Consider the following 11,581-nt stretch of genomic DNA (forward strand, 5'->3'; position numbering starts at 1 on the left):
TTTTATGAATAAGATACAGTAGGCGTATTAGGATCTGGATAGTTATTCTTGATTTGGGTTCTAAATATTTATAAGTGTATGTATTAGCTGAAAATTTTTGCTTTTGTTGACCTCTATTTTAAAATATCTACTTAAATTAGGTATTTTTCGTGTACCACACGACAGTTTACTTTACATTGGTTCCAAGCATCCTAAGGTCTGTTTAGAGGTCTAAATTAAAACATAGTGTTCCTACTAGTTGGTGTATGGATTTTGGAGAAGATAAAACAGGAGCCCAATGGTTTTACATGGATTCAAGTCGCCATCCTTTGGCAGTTAAAAATTTTTAAGCACCGCTCAGTGCGTTTTTTCTAATAATTCTTTGGATCATTTCATCAATTACTCTATTTAATATCTTTTAATGTCATTGATTAAGCATCTCATAATTATATTTTACATGAAATGAAAAATACAGAAATATTTTTTAATGTCTAATTTTCAAAACGATTTATTTAACAAACTAATTTCAAATTTCTATAAAATAAAAAGAAGAATTTTGCAAAATAGGCCAATTTCGTCAAAACAATGTGAAATCGAAGAATATACTAATTTACTTATAATATTTTGATATACACATTAGAATATAATGAAGAATTACCTTATAATTTGAAAAATTTTTTTCGAACTTGTACGAAAAGACTTAGGTTGAAGTCGATACTATGCGGAAAAATCTGAGGAAAGTACTGAAACAGACACAGAAGAATATATTACAGATTCAAAATATACAGATATTGTAAATGTAAGAGGTTTCAAAATGACTTCCATAGAAGAAAAAACTAAGTTTATCTCGATGTGCGCCAATATAATTAGGGAAAATTTTGACGGCAAACCCCTTAGTTTAAACTCCTTCATAGATAATATCGATTTAATTGTAGAACTTACTGCACCAAATTTGACAAACTGTTAAATTCATAAAATCGAAATTAGACGGAAAGGCAAGAGAAGTTTTACCAGAGATCATAACAAGCGTTGGACGGATCAAAAACACTCTTAGAGATAGGATCAAACTCGATAATTCAAAGGTTATTGCTGGTAGAATTGCAGCCTTACATATAAAAAATAATAGTTATGCAGATTTTTCGAAAACAGTAGAAGATTTAGCAGATGCATTACAACGTTCTCTTGTAATAGAGGGTATAACAAAGGAAAAGGCACAGGAAATGGCAATAGAACAGACAGACGGTTTCTATATGCAGAAATAATGCTAAGTCGGACATGGTTAAGGCTATTTTATCATCAACAGTTTTCAAAGAAACGAAGGATGTGGTTGCGAAATTGATAACAGCGGAATCCACAAATCGAAAGGAATATAAGGTTTTGACAATGGGACATAGGAACAAATTTATTCAAAATAATAGAAATAATGGATGACCACGACATAATAGTTCATATCGAGGTCGGAATAATTCATATAGTAGTCGCAATAATTCGTATCGTCAGAACAATGCATACCGTAATCAGAATAATAATTTAAATAACTACAATACTTTTCGGGGACAAAATTTTAATAATCGTGGTAAACATAACAAAAATTTTCGTTATCAGGGAGCTTCTGTGCGGACTTTAAAAGCGCAATCCCTCTGCACGAGATATTGAGGGAGGAAGAAATGTAATTAGGAGAAATGATCTAAATAATCCAAATTTTATCAATAATCTCTCAAAATCCATATATAGTTTTAATTTAAATTATTCTGATTTCATAAGTTTATATTGTTCATCAACACATAGAACAAATACATTTTTAGTTGATTCACAGGCTGATATATCAGTTCTCAAATTGTCTTGTTTAAGATCTATTGTGGAGAAAAATGACCAAAATACTATTAGCATTGTTGGTATAACAACTAATACTACGACATCGTTAGGTACAATTAACACAAAATTGATCATTTCTAATAATACAATACCTCAAGTTTTTCATATAGTAGCTGATAATTTCAATATTCCCTCAGATGGTATATTGGGGAAGGACTTCTTGAAGAATAATATATGCAATATTGATTACAGTTCGATGACAATTTCTTTTTATGTTCCGAAAATAAACAAAAGAGTAGTAATTCCAATTTTTCACGGTACTAGAGAACATTTATTTGTCGTTCCACCAAGATGTGAAGTTTTTAGAGAATTTAGATTGAAAAACATAGCTGAGCCAGTTTTTGTCGATTGCCAGGAAATTTGTAAAGGCTTATTTGTTAGTAAAAGTATTGTGACGTCAGATAATCAGTTTTACGTATACTATATACCACAGACAAAACGAAATTTGTAAACAGTTGTAATGTAAAGACAGAAAAGCTTTCTGACTATTACATTTATTCTATAAACAAAACATCTGTTTGCAATGAAAGGTCTAAAAGCTTAGAAACAGTTTTAACTGACAAAATGCCAAACTATATAAAAGATGATTTAATGCCAATATGCGAGGAATATGCAGATATTTTCACTCTAAAGGAAGATAAGATGACAATAAATAACTTTTACAAACAAAATTTAAGACTAAAAGATAGCGAGCCAGTCTATATTAAAAATTATCGTCTACCATATACCCAGAGAAGTGAAATAAAACGTCAAGTTCAAAATCTACTCGAAAACGACTTAATTGAACCAAGTACCTCAAATTATAACAGTCCATTGATCTTAGTGCCGAAAAAGAATCCAAATGATTGCAAATCTTAAAGAATGTGTGTAGATTTCAGAGCCATTAATAAAAAGCTAATCGCTGATAAATTTCCTATGCCTATGATTGACGATATACTCGACAATCTTGGCCGAGCTAAACATTTTTCTACTATTGATTTATTTTCTGGTTTTCATCAAATTCCCCTGCACGAAGATTCAAGAGATTTAACATCATTTAGTACAGATCAAGGTGCATTTTGGTAGAAAGTTTTACCTTTTGGACTAAACGTAGCTCCAAATTCGTTTTCCAGGATGATGTCAATAGCATTTTCTGGTCTTGAACCTAATAAAGCGTTTTTGTACATTGATGATATCATTGTAATTGGCTGTAGCAAACAACATCATTTAAAAACTTAACAAACGTGTTTGACATTCTGAGAAAATTTAACCTAAAAATAAATTCCTACAAATTCAACTTTTTCAAACCCGAAGTTACATTTCTAGGTCATAGATGTACTTCAAAAGGACTGTTACTGTTAAACGTTTTGTTGCATTTGCAAATTATTATCGAAGGTTTATACCAAATTTTGCGTCAATTGTAAGACCATTAAACAATATAACTCGTAAAAACGTGAGCTTCGTATGGGATGAAAAATGCCAGGAATCGTTCAAGAAAATCAAATCAGAATTAATTTCACCAAGAATATTGCAATATCCAGACTTTTCAAAGGAATTTTTAATTACTGTTGATGCTTCTAAAATTGGTTGTAAGTAGAGCAATACTTAGTCAAAAATTTTCAGGTCATGATTTACCAATATATTATGCATCTAAGGCATTTAATCGTTCAGAGCAAAAGAAACATACTATAGAACAAGAACTTATCGCAATATACTTTGCAATATATCAGTTTAGACCATATGTTTACGGAACCAAATTTGTAGTCAGATCAGAGATACAAGCGGCGGTGGCGTAACCATTTTAGGTCGGCGGCGGCGGCTTATTATAGAAAATATGGGCGGCGGCTAAATTGTCGGCTCAATTTAACCTTTTCTTCAGAGATTGACCTTATAAGCATTTATTATATTGAAAAATCTCTGTATAATAGTCTGTTATATAGTAACATGTCTCTATATAAGTTTTTTCTACAGAAAAATGAACATTTATAGTAGTTTTCACCAATTTAATATTAGCACAATATTGTGTGGCAACACTTTTCAATTTGCAATAATAATTTAAAATAATGGTAACTCCGTTCAAATTGGTGAATTTATTTTCCGAAATACATGTGTAATTCCAATCTTTATCGGCGGCTACGTTTAAGCGGCTTAGCTTTTGAGCCGAAAGAAGTCCCGCCGCCGATTTGAGACGTTTCGGCTTGTATCTCTGAGTCAGATCAGATCATAGGCCCTTAGTTTATATTTTTAATATGAAAGATCCATCCTCCAAACTTACAAATATAAGACTTAAACTATCAGAATACAACTTCTCTATTGAACATATAAAAGGAAAAAATAACGTCGGAGTTGATGAATTTCGGTTGAGGAACTGAAAAAAACAACGCGCGCGATGTCCAAAAAACCAGACGTAAAGAAAGCAAATTTAAAAGATGATAAAGTTGATAATTTGAAAGTATACGATAATTTTTTACATGAATTCAATAAATAAGTTGCAAAGATAAAGTCCGAAATATTTTATAAGAATGATGAAGTAAAGAAACATCAAAATATGAATGTATAACAAATTTAAATGCATAGTAAATGTTAGGTTTGTTAACGAAACTTAAAACTTTGGCGAGATGCTTTTGAGGCTTTAGAAAAGTGCCAACAATAATAATATTTACACAGCAGAATGGTCAAAAAACCATGGTCGCTAGAAATTATGTTACTTGATCCAATAGAGAAAATAAAGGATAGGAGGTAAAGGGAAAAACTGTTAGAAATGTATCATAGTGATCCAATTGTAGGAGGACATTGTGGTCGTAAAAGACTATATGCAAAGCTTAGGACAAAATATTATTGGAAAAATATGAAGATAGATATTGCTTCATTTGTTAGAAAATGTGAAAAATGTAATTTAAATAAAGTAAGTATTGGGACAAAAGAACCACTTACAATAACACCAACTCCTGTAAAACCTTTTGATATAGTAGTATTAGATACAATTGGTCCTTTGCCTACTTTTAAATATGAAAATAAATATGCATTAACTTTAATTTGTGATTTTACAAAATATCTTGTTAGTATACCAATACCTGATAAAAGTGCGAAAACTATAGCTCAAGCAATTTTTGAAAACTTTTTTTGATATATGGAAGAATGAAAACCGATTTAGGAACCGAATTTAAGAACGAAATTTTTACTGAATTATGCTAACTCTTGGATATTGATTTAAATTTTTCAACAGCCTACCATCATCAAACAGTGGGGACGGTAGAACGCAACCATAGAGTTTTTAATGAATATTTAAGAGCATATATTAGTGAAAATCATTCGGACTGGGATACATATTTAAAATATTTCAAATTTTTTCATAATACAACTTCAAGTTCTGTTTTTGACAACAAATTTACACCTTATGGGCTAGTTTTTGGAAGAAATGCTGTTATGCCTAAAGATTTAAACTTGAACAACATTGATCCATTATATAAAGCTGAAAATTATAGTAAAGAGGTAAAATATCGGTTACAAAAATCCCACTATATAATCAAAATGCTTATAGAAAAACATAAACAAAGAAACAAAGAATTATATGATAAAAATGATAAGGCAATTGATTTGAAATTAAATGATATTGTATTTTTAAAAAATGAACCATATGATAAATTTGAAAACATCTATGATGGTCCATATATTGTTAAAAACATAAATGGAGTAAATGTTAGTATTTACAACAAATCTTCAAAGAAAGATAAAATCATCCATAAAGACAGACTTAGAATAGCAAATTAATGGTAAGCCCCACAAAGGTAAATATTTCAAAATTCTTTTTATGTTTATTGAAAATATATATTCAACAAATATCTTCATATATCAAACACTTTTATTATTTTATCAAATATTTTTGTATATTTTGAATATTATTTTCATATGTATTAGGGAGGTGTATGGAAACTTATATGACCCACTACACAGTGGGGCAGAATCGAAAATTTTTGGAAATAAATCTGGCATTTCTAAACGGCTGATCTGATCGGTATAAAATTTGGCGTGGACGTAGCCCAGGAGAATTCGAGTTTAAGTTTTGAAGATGAACCCCGCAGATGCCCCAGGGACGGCGCTGTGGCGGCTCAAAGTAGGGTACCTACGGCATGTAAAATTTTTAAACTCGTGCCATTTTTTTGGTTTTCATCCAAATACAAATATTTTTCTTGAAAAAACATACTTGGACATACTACTTATCACTTATAATATCCGAGTTATAGGCATTTAAAAATTTAGTGATACAAAATTTACCATGCCTTGGTCCGCCTTTTTTTGCATACCGGGCGTAATTTTGTACCAAATGGACTCAATTTTCAATAATATACAAAAAATTTCATTTACAGATCCAAAAATATACGTTTTTTAATTTGAAAATTCAAAAAATTTTAGATTTTTGCCGTTTTTTTGCCAAAAATGTGTCTTAACCCTTTTTTTTTTTAAATAAAATGTTCTTTAAGAAAATATAACAATTTTATAGTTTTCTAAAAGAAAAACTTCAACTTTGGGGGACATGTTCTAAAATCCAAAAGCTGGGATCAGAAAACTGAAAACAGTTTTGGAAACCTCAATATGTTTTCTATTTACTCCAAAAGTTTCCCAGCTCTGAAAGAAATGTGGACCCTATGGACAAAAAAGTAAAAAATCCCATTTTTGGGATTTAAATTCCTATTTTTGGGAATTGCGGGATGCCCTTTGACCTTTTCAATTTTTTTTTTTTTGCATTTTCTTATTTGAAATGACAAATTTAACAAGCGTTGAGTTTTGTTCATAAATAAAGATTTTGTCTTATATTACATATTTGTTAAATTTCTAAAACTATGATTTATATCAAAATTTTAATACGGTCGCAGATAGCTACAACAATTAAGTCCATATTTATCCCTTAATATCATTTTTAGTTAGATATGGAAACTCTCGACCCTTTACAAAAAATATATCTCAATTACATTCAAAAATATGTTCATTTAAACCTGTGTCCTTTAATTTCATCTTTTTCATATTTTAGTATTAAGTATGACAGAACATACATTTGGTGTTGAATAAAATATTTGGACAATTTTCAAAAATTATTATAAGTATAATAGATTTTTTATTTGAACTGTTTATCTTAAACATAATACAATTAATTCTTACAAACTACTTATATAGTTAATTTTTAACACTACTTATTTTCTATAAAATAATCTCTCATATCTACATATCGGCAAAAATCTAAAATTTTTTGAATTTTTACATTAAAAAACGTATATTTTTGGATCTGTAAATGATATTGATCTGAAATTTTTTGTATATTATTGGAAATTGAGTCCATTTGGTACAAAATTACGCCCGGTATTCAAAAAAAGGCGGACTAAGGTATGGTAAATTTTGTATCACTAAATTTTTAAATGCCTATAACTCGGATATTAGAAGAGTAAGTAGTGTGTCCAATCTTGTTTTTTCAAGATCTCGTCGAGCGCTTTCAGAAAATATAAATTTGGATGAAAACAAAAAAATGGCACGAGTTTAAAAATTTTACATGCCGTAGGTACCCTAATTTGAGCCGCCACAGCGCCGTCCCTGGGGCATCTGCGGGGTTCATCTTCAAAACATAAACTCGAATACTCCTTGGCTACGCTCACGCCAAGTTCTATACCGATCGGAACAGCCGTTTAGAAATGCCAGATTTATTTCCAAAAAATTTCGATTCTGCCCCACTGTGCACTGTTAATAATGTAGTTATACCCTACACCATTTTAGTAGGGAGGGTATAACATACAAAAATATTCGTCCTATACCCACCTTAAAGTTTACCAATCGGTTTAGAATCATTTTCTAAGTCGATTAAGGTACAGACCGCAATTTTCAAGATAATTGAATGAAATTAGGCACACACTCTTCCTTTGGCCCAAGGACGAAGCCTATTGAAAATGGTTTAAATCGGTCCTTTATTTCGACTAGCCCCCATACAACCGTACCCCCCAAAGACCTTTCCAATGATAAAAGCACCCATTATAGGTCAATTTTGGGAAACATAATTTTTGGCCCGATATTTTGAGGTTTATCTAAAAAATCGGGAAAAATGCCTTTATAGGTAGGTATATAAATTAGTTTAAAAGCTAAGATATTGAGCTTTATATGTTTCTGTAAGTATTATAATTCCTGAGATATTAATAATTTAATTATGTTTTTAGCTTAATTTATTGGCTATTAACATATAATTTATAATAGAATTACATAGACATTTTTTCCGATTTCTTTTAGATGGAAAAAAGTCGGGTCAAAATATATATTTTCCGGAAAAAAACCCAAAGTCGGTCCATATTCTAGTATCATGTTATATATCATTGGAAATGTATTTTTAATACCTTTAATTTTATGTATTTTTTATTATAAGCAAAACAGTTTTCGAGATATATACAAAATTGTTTTAAACTTTGGAGCCCCGCCCACTCGAAAGTAGGCGTGGCCGACACAAAAAAGTTATATCTTTTATCGTCTCAAAATGCTCTATAAAAGTTCAGTAAAACCGACTTGTTCCATCTTATATATTAATTTTTTGCGAAAAAAAATAAAAAATTACATTAAAAAATATTGCTTATATTATTTAAAAAATCTGTAAGTTTAGCCTGTTTTAGCTTGAAAATGTTGGTTACAGATGAATCTTCTATTTTTTCGAATAAAAAATTTGAATTGAAGGAAAATGTCGCAAAATATCTACTACATATTTCTTTAATAGAAAATCATTTTTCTTCAACAAAAACTTCATCATATGGATCTAAATATTTTAAAAAATCATATATACATACCTTTTTAAAACAATTGCCAATTGTCTTTGGCGGCCTCCATCCACGTTTTATAAAAATTAATGCATCATATATTGTAATTGTATTAAGATATTCGGCAACAGTTTAACCCTTTTCTATAGCACAAGATTGCTTTTTAACAATAATTTAACAATAGGCTGTATTTGGGTAGTGGTATATGCAGGTAGAAAATGGATTTTTATGTTCACCAGTTGTGAACATGTTCACCATTCCAGATGAAAGTTGTCATCCACTGTTTTTGTTAAAAAATATGGTATCGGCATATTGGTATATTGGAATTGTGCTGATGTTTGTTACATACAAAAATATTAGTCCTATACCCTTATAATCGTTTTCTAAGTCGATTAAGCTATGTCCGTCTGTCTGGCTGGTAGCAATTTTCAAGATAATTGGATGAAATTTTGGTCCAAGGAAATGGGCAAAAAAAATGGATAAAACCGGTCCATTATTTCGCCTAGCCCTCATACAACTATACCCCCCGAATAGGGCCTTTCGGCTCATAATTAAGTTAAATTTTTTATTATGTCAACAAAAGTCGGCAAAACTTAGTTTTATAGATTTTTTTAATGACATTACCGATTTTTGTAATGATCGGGCATCATTTGACCCTATCCCCCATACAAACTTTCTTCAGAAAATGACTTGAAGGCCAAAATTCACATATAAACATGAATAAAACTTTAATATTCTACATAAATATCTTTGAAGTATAGGTGAATTCCTCTACCTACATTAATAAGGTCATGCCGATATTTCTCCTACTCCCCTTTAAGCCTTCTTGTAAAAAATCTTTTTTTTGCTAAAAATAAGTCAAAATATTCTGAAATAAAGTTAAAAAACAAATTAAATGCTTTATTTTTTTAAATAATTCCCATTTTTAACATACTGACTGGTGCTTCAATAATTCTGTTAGACATGCTTTCGAGAAGATCGCTATTTAAAATCAGCAAAATCGGTCGGCAAATAACGGAGATATTAGCAAAAATCCGATACAACCTCTGAAAATTTCATCAAAATAGCTAATACCCTATGTGCTTCGTTACCCCTATCGAAATTAAATACATATTAATCAAAAAAATTATTTATTTAGCTACTAAATTAAGTATAAAATTTTTCTTAAAGATTTATTATAATTTCTCTTAATGACAATATATTTCATTTAAATTCTAATATAATACATTAATGATATATTTACTTCTTACTTGCTAAAATTTAATATATATCTTTATTCTTAAAGAATAATTCTTATTCTAATGCATGGGATATACAATATTTTTTTACCCTCTAGTATAAATAAAAACCCACTTAACGATTTTGAAAATTACAACCACAATAGTTTTCCAGATTAACAATATGTTACATATGAGAGATGCCAAGCAAATTATTGCAAGTTCGCCAATTTCTATCTATCTATGAAAATTTTGAATTATCTAACAATTTTCAAGATATACGAAATTTTGTATTTAATTCATATATGTGGTGCCAAGGACCCCGTTGAAAGTCCGCCCGATATTTTCTAAATCTTCACATGAATGTCAAAGTTATTCATATAAAATTTGAAGATTCTAGCTCTAATAGTTTCTTAGATATACGATTTTTTCTATTTAATTCATGTGGGGGCTTTAAGTTCTCCAAATGAAAGTCTGCCCTTTTTCCTCCAAAATTTTCAGATAAATATTAAAATAATTTCAGCAAAATTTGATGAATCTAGTTTTATATTTTCCTAGATAAACAATATTTTGTATTTTATTTTTAGAGATGTCAAGTCCCATTAAAAGTTCGCTCGTTATACTCTAAATTTTCAGATGAATTTCAAAATTCCTTAAGTAAAATTTAAAGATTCTAGCTCTAATAGTTTCTCAAATATATGAATTTTTCTATTTTATTCATGTTGAGGCTCCCCCAGATGAAAGTCCGCTCTTTTCTGTAAAAAATTTACAGATGAATATTAAAGTTCTTCGTGCAAAAATTTAAGAATTTAGTTGTATTATGGATGTTAAAATTATTCGTGCAAAAATTTAAGATTCTAAGTTTCCAATTTAAAATAATTTTTGTATTTAATTTATATGGGAGGTGCCGCTCTCCTCATGGGTAGTCCGCAAATTTATTACCCAAGATGTTAACATGGATGTTAAAGTTATTCGTGCAAAAATTTAAGATTCTAACTGTAATAGTTTCCAAGATAAACGAATTTTTGTATTTAATTTATATTGTAGGTACCACACCTCTTAACGCTAGTCCTCCCACATTTTATCCTAAATAATCATAAAGACACTAAAGGTTTTGTTGGAACACCTTTGAGGAATCTAACTGTTATATTATAACAAGAAAAACGAATTTTTGTAGTTTATTAATATGGGATGTGCCGCTCCCCTCATGGGTGTTTACAAAGTTATTCATGCAAAATTTTAAGACTGTAACTGTTATACTTTCCAAGATAAACGAATTTTTGTATTTAATTTATATGGGAGATGCCACGCCCCCTAACGCTAGTCCGCCTACTTTTTATCCCATATAATCATATTGACACTTAAGTGCCTCCGACAAAATTTGGGGACTCTAACTGTTATATTATCTCTTATATACGAATTTTATATTTTCTTAATGTGGGCGTGGCTCCTCGCCCACTAGAAAATTCAAAATAAAAAGTAGCCTATTACCTATTCCAGACATACAGGAAGACGCTGTGAAAATTTCAAGCAAATCGATTCAGCCGTTTAGTAGTCTGTAGCGTTCAAACATACCCAGCAGTTCGACAAAGAGTCAATGCATACGAAAAAGACAGTAGTTTCCACTATTATATACCCACATGGATGATCGTAATTCGTATGTTTTGGGTCATTCGTCACGAATGTACCCTTTGTAATCGAAAATGAAGACAGTCGTCACTTTAGTGTCCCCTTTGTAAGCGGGAGCGG

Source organism: Lucilia cuprina, chromosome X (assembly GCF_022045245.1).
Source record: "Lucilia cuprina isolate Lc7/37 chromosome X, ASM2204524v1, whole genome shotgun sequence".
NCBI lineage: Eukaryota > Metazoa > Arthropoda > Insecta > Diptera > Calliphoridae > Lucilia > Lucilia cuprina.